Genomic DNA, 6265 nt, shown 5'->3' with positions numbered 1-6265 from the left:
GTGGGGCTTGAGTACCTCTCTGCCACTCAACCCACTTCTCTCCTTGCGAATCCAGGTGTCATCGGGCTGTTGGCCTTGTACCTGATGTTCGGCTATGGAGCCTCTCTCCTCTGCAACCTGATAGGATTCGGCTACCCAGCCTACGTCTCGTAAGTGACCCCTCCCCCCCACCCATCCTTCCTCCCCTTCGGTCCCCTTACCCCCTCCAGGGCTGCCCTAGTTACTGGATCCCCAGTTTCCCTGAGAGCAGCCATAGCACCACAGGGTAGTCACTGACTGCTCAGGGTTACACATTTCAGAGCCTTAACTTGATGCTTGATCTCTTGATGACGAGCCGCAATGTTTACTTCATCAGATTATACTGGCGGGATGTGTGCCTTGTGATGGGTGCACACACGCAAAGTGTTACAACAGAGTCCTCTTGCCTTTGCTGGTGGGAGCTCTCAACCTGTGCAGAGAGCTGGTTCCTCCTCCCTGATAATCATTTTAATGTGTGTTTCACCTTATATTCATGTGCATAGACAATAAAGCCCCATCAGTTAGGACTTCCTTAAGTCTGAATTAATGTTAATTCAGATACTGGGAGAGTTTTCTCCTGATTTTAAAAGGGCTTGCCAGAAGAACCACATGGTTTTACTCATATGTGGGATATGAAATAGAAAGGCTTGCCAGAAGAACCACATGGTTTTACTCATATGTGGGATATGAAATAGAAAGCACAAACACACTCACAGACATGGACAACAGTATGGTGGTTACCACAGGGGAAGGGGCGAGGAGGAAGATGAAGATAAAGGGGGGTCAGATATATGGTGAGGGAAGGAGACTAGACTTTGGTGGTGAGCACACAATGTAGTATACAGATAATGTACCCTAGAATTGTACACCTGAAACTTACATAATGTTATGAAACAGTGTTACCCCAATATATTTAACTTAAAAAAAATAAAAAATAAATAAAAAGGCTTGCCACTTATTTTGGGCAACTGGGAAACACCCTAATACTGGTATAAAAACAAACCTTATGAAATGTATCCTGAATATAGCTCCTTGGTTATATAAATAATTTATGCAATTAAACTAAATTACAAATGAATCTTACCAGATGAGGAGCTGAATTTATTATTTGTTGAGGTTGTTTTTACTTTACAGTGTTTATTTTGAAATATTGTACAGTTTCATTCTTCCATGCATTCCACTAGTAACTATTCATCACAAAAATGAATTTTGTTTTACTCTGCAGCTCTTCCCAAGAAAGCTGGTGGGTTTTACTTTCATTGAATGGGTTTTTACAACTTTCCTCAACCACAGGGACAAAAATAAAGGAAGCTAGGAGGCTAAGGCACAGATAACACATTATTACACCTTTTGTGTCTTATCATTGGAAGGGAGGAAACATGTCTTAGAAGTTTTGATTTGAACAATTAAATTGAAATTACGTAAGTAATAGTTACTATGTTAATCTGGCAGATGTAGTGGCACTCCAGAAAGTCTAGCTACATATAGGACACTGCTTGCTTATGCATTTGGAGATCGTCAGTCTTCGGCTTGAGAAGAGCTTTACCCTCTCCAGCGTTACCCGCTAGAGCACCACCCGGGTTTTATGGGAATACCAAAATATTCTGAAGGCAAAGCAGAAAAACTAGTTTGGCTTTCAGATCAATGAAAGAGGTACAAGAATAGCAATTTTCCATTAACAGTATCTGCTGGCATATGGTGTATATAGCAAGTTTGTAGACAACCCTGATTCAGAATGGCTTGCATATCACTGTGTCTACGATAACAGTCAAAATCATCCAGTTGTGCACGCTTTACTTTTCTTCCGTTTGTGTAGTCTACTTGCAGGAGCTCTTTTAAAAAGAAAGCTTTTAAAGCATTTTTCAGGTTTGTGCTCTAGATTTTACCACATTTAGAACAAATCGGGTGTGGCCGCTTAGTACTGCCTCACTGTTTGAATTATATTGAGTTAGCAAAGCATCTGGATTTTCATAAATACTGAATAGCATGGAAAAAAAATCCAACCCTTCCCCCCACATCAGTGCCATTTGGTACATAATGTTGTGCGAAACATAACCTCTCTGTTGGTCTGATGAGATCATTGCTGGGGCTTTAGAAAGATAAAAGTCTCCTGTAGGTGGGACAGATAAGTAGATCTGTGGGTGTGTGGACGGGGGTGTGACTGAAGGGCACGGACAGAATGTGAATATGCTGCTTCTCTTTGACCTGGACGGGATTAATTCTAACCAGGGCCATTTTTTAAAGTAGTTTTTGTGTTTTGCTAAGAATTCTGTGAAATGGTAGAGACAGTCATATTTCTGAGTAGATCAGGTAAGTGGGTTTTATATATTTTAGAATCATTCACCAAGTATATACATTTTGTTTTCTTTTCTACTTCAATATTCTGAGGCAAAATGACATTTGCCGTATATCTTTTTTTTTAAAAATATTTTATTGATTTTTCACAGAGAGGAAGAGAGAGGGATAGAGAGCCAGAAACATCGATGAGAGAGAAACATCGATCAGCTGCCTCCTGCACACCCCCTACTGGGGATGTGCCCGCAACCAAGGTACATGCCCTTGGCCAGAATCGAACCCGGGACCTTTCAGTCCTCAGGCCGATGCTCTATCCACTGAGCCAAACCGGTCAGGGCTGCCGTATATCTTAATAAGAGTTGGAAAGGTATTAAAAATCGAATAAAGGAAATTTAATGGTGTAAGCAAAAATTCAGGAAATAATGAATATTTCTGGATTAGTGTTTATTCGTAGGATGCTTCCTTTTGGAAGACCCAACTCTTTACCATCAAAATAAATACAAGATTCTGTGACTCTGCAGGAATTGAGTAAAGGCTGGCCTCTGGGTACTTGGGCTTTTCCCTAAAACAGTGGTTCTCAGCCCCGACTGCCCATTGGAATTACCTGAGGAGCCTTAAAAAATACTGATGCCTGGTTTCCACCCGCAGAGATTCTGATGTAATTTGGTCTGCGATGTGGCCTCAGCTTGGGGATTTTTAAAAATCCTCAATCCTTTATAATTTTTAGGATTCTAATGTGCAGTCAGTGTTGAGAATCCCTGTTTAAAAGTGACAGCGGTAACTTGTGCTTGTTACTCTTGAAGATGGGGCGAATAGGGCGGGGGTGGAGGGAATGGCCTGCTGACCCTGGGAATAGCCCAGAAGTCCACCTGGCCTCTGCTTTGTGAGGGAGGTTCAAGGAGACCTGGGACTATGTGCACAAAATAAAACATACAGCCCCCCACCCCTCCAGTCAGTAAGCATTCAGGCAACCCGTGTTCCGTTCGTCTACTCAAGTCTGTTCATTACTTAGCCCATGTGATTGTATCATTGCCAGAAAGAAAGCCCTTGAACATGGTGGTATTAATAGCATCTAAATCAGTGTTAACTTTATGTGTGGTCTGTGATCACTTTCACTTTAACTGTTCTCCTTGCCTCTTGTCACTTCCCCTGTGCTCCCTAGCCAGATTTATAGTTAAAAATACAAGTTCATCTATTTAGCAAAAATTAAATGCCAGCCACGAGCCAGACACTGGCAGCACGTTAGATAGGCCAGGCACTAAGGTGGATATGCTCTCCACCCTCTGTGAACGAACAGACTACCAGGATAAACCACGATAAAAAGTAATGTAGTGAGAGAGTGATTTTCTTTCCCCAAAGAAAATCAACAGGGAGCCGTGGCAGAGAATAACAGGAAGGACTCCAGTATTTGTCTGAGATCCTATTTGAGTTAGGACCTGAGGAATGAGAAGGGGCCAGCCAAGCGCAGAGGCAGGCAGAGGCAGCAGCCTGTGCCAGGCCCCTGGGCAGCGGGCGCTCAGTAAGCTCTGTGAGAGGAAAGAGCAGTGAGGGAGGACTGGAGAGGTGCAGGTGCTACCGGCCCGGCCCGCGGCTGGTACAGGAACTGTGGGTTTTATTCCAAGTTGTTGTAGGGAGTTTGCATGTTTTTTGGCAGCCTTGGGTGGGTTTTAAATAGGGCGTGAGATGACTGCTGTGACCTCTAGAAGGAGTTGATGATCCTGCCAAACTATGTCTAGCCCTTCTTTTGTCACCTTTCAGCATTTGCTCCTGCTGTTTCCTCTCATTGGACCGTCATAGAGGTGTCCACAGGTTGTGCATAATGGTCAGCACCGGGCCTAGTGGCTGTAGGGTGCGGAAATGACATTTGGAAAAGCTCATTTGGCTTCCTAGCTTTTCTTATGACTCACTGCCTTGGGAAATCAGTGGGTGGGCTCAGGTGCACCTGGCTCCAGGTCAGGGCGTGGCATGTTGGGGCAGGCACACAGCTGAAGGCTGGCCAGTGCTCCTGGAGGACAACCAGTGCCTTATCAGGTGCTCCCTTCCTCCAGGTGACCTTCGCTTTCTGTGGACATAATTTCAGTCTGTAATCTTTTATTTTCCCAGACTCTTTGGCCACCAGATGTTTCATGAATAGGCAACATGAAATCTAATTCCAGCCGCCTCGTTATCAAGAGCTGTTGACAGAATTACCTTAATCTCCTTACTTTCCTCTATTCCTGATAAGAGAAGGTAGACTACTAGATAATAATAGGAACCTCCATTATTAAGGTAGATTTACCCCCTCCTTTTGCTAAGCTATAATTCACATGAAAAGTTTTTAAAGTGAACAATTCAGTGGTTAGTATATTCATAGAATTTTGAAAGCATCACCACTATCTGATTCCAAACATTTTCATCTCCCCAAAAGGAAACCCCACACCCATTAGCAGTCACTCCCCTTTTCTCCTACATCCCAGTCCCCAGAAACCACCATTTTACTAACTGTCTCTATGGATTTGCCTAATTCTGGACATCCTATATAATAAAAGGCTAATATGCAAATCGACCAAACGGTGGAACGACTGGTCGCTATGTTGCACACTGACCACCAGGGGGCAGATGCTCAATGCAGAAGCTGCCCCTTGGTGGTCAGTGCACTCCCACAGGGGGAGCGCTGCTCAGCCACAAGCCCTGAGCCGGGCTCATAGTTGGCGAGCGCAGCGGCAGTGACAGGAGCCTCTCCCGCCTCCGCGGCAGCACTAAGGATGTCCTACTGTGGCTTAGGCCCGTGTCAGTCAGACATCCCCCAAGGGCTTCCAGACTGCGAGAGGGCACGAATTTCATGCACCGGGCCTCTAGTTTCATATAAAGGGAATCATAACATGTGGATTTTTGTTTCTGGTGCAGCCCTGCTTTTAATGGCATTGCACAAACAAGAATCTTCCTGAGGGGCCTCTCAGGAGTGTGTGCTGGGCTCCCCCTTCATACGCAAAGTCTGTTACCTGAGACCTGAGGTAACTCCTCAGGGGCTCTCGAATGTGGGTGCTGGTCTTCTCCCTGCTTTTTCTGTTCAAATGGAATGATGAGGGAAAGTCTAATGACTTTATTTTCTACTAGAGGCCTGGTGCACAAAATGCGTGCGGGGGAGGGGGTCCCTTAGCCCGACCTGCACCCTCCGGGGATGTCTGACTGCCGGTTTGCGGGATGTGAGGTGGGGGGCGGGCGGGCACTCACCAATCTCCACTGCTGGTGACCTTCCTCTTGGAGGCAGACGCTCAATGCAGGAGCTGTGTTGAGCATCTGCCCCCCTGGTGGTCAGTGCGCATCAGAGCGACTGGTTGTTCCGCTGTTCATTCTGCCGTTTGGTCAATTTGCATATTAGGGTTTTATTATATAGGATATGATTTTTATTTTTGCTCTGCAGAGAAGGGAAAGGAGGGCAGTGCTCTTTTTGTCTCAACTCAACAACCTTTTTAAAATTCTAATAAAAGTCCATTAATTTTCTTCTTTTCATTTTATATTTTTCTTAAGGATCAGGCTGCCACCTTCCTGGGTCTATCAGAGTTGGGCCTTAGAGATCAAACATGTAGTTTGACTCCTTCAGTTTCCATATGATCCAGGACAGAGGTAGCGTATGTTTCCCAAGGTCTCAGAGGCCAGTTTGGTCTGGAACCATCAGTGACTACACAGGAATGTGAAAGCTCATTGAGGTCATTTTAGTGCCAAGGCTGACAGATTAAATATGTGTAGAGTCCAGTGTTTTGGTGTGTATGTATAATCTAATGATTGCTCATGCTTTTACTGTCTCATGCCCACTTCAGTGATGTGTCACTTTCTCTTCTGTGTGTCCTCACCAGCCCATTTTAATACAGAGTGTAACAGCACATAGCTCTTTGCATGACTCCTGAACACCTGTGCAGCACTTAATTAAATAGACACTTGTGGATCCCTGTTTAAGTGCTTTACAAATATC

General features: G+C 44.6%; 1 long non-coding RNA gene across 1 annotated transcript; it reads left to right on the top strand.

Annotated features, from left to right (window-relative positions):
- The first annotated feature begins 19 nt into the window (after positions 1–19).
- On the top strand, positions 20–6049 carry LOC106726146. Its single transcript, XR_001362175.1, has 2 exons — positions 20–149; positions 5824–6049. It is a non-coding gene; the product is annotated as an uncharacterized LOC106726146 (long non-coding RNA).
- Positions 6050–6265: the final 216 nt, after the last annotated feature.

The sequence above is a fragment of the Myotis brandtii genome, unplaced genomic scaffold, assembly GCF_000412655.1.
Source record: "Myotis brandtii unplaced genomic scaffold, ASM41265v1 scaffold230, whole genome shotgun sequence".
Taxonomy (NCBI): domain Eukaryota; kingdom Metazoa; phylum Chordata; class Mammalia; order Chiroptera; family Vespertilionidae; genus Myotis; species Myotis brandtii.
The sequence above is the reverse complement of the archived record's forward strand: the minus strand, read 5'-3'. Positions and strand labels throughout refer to the sequence as shown.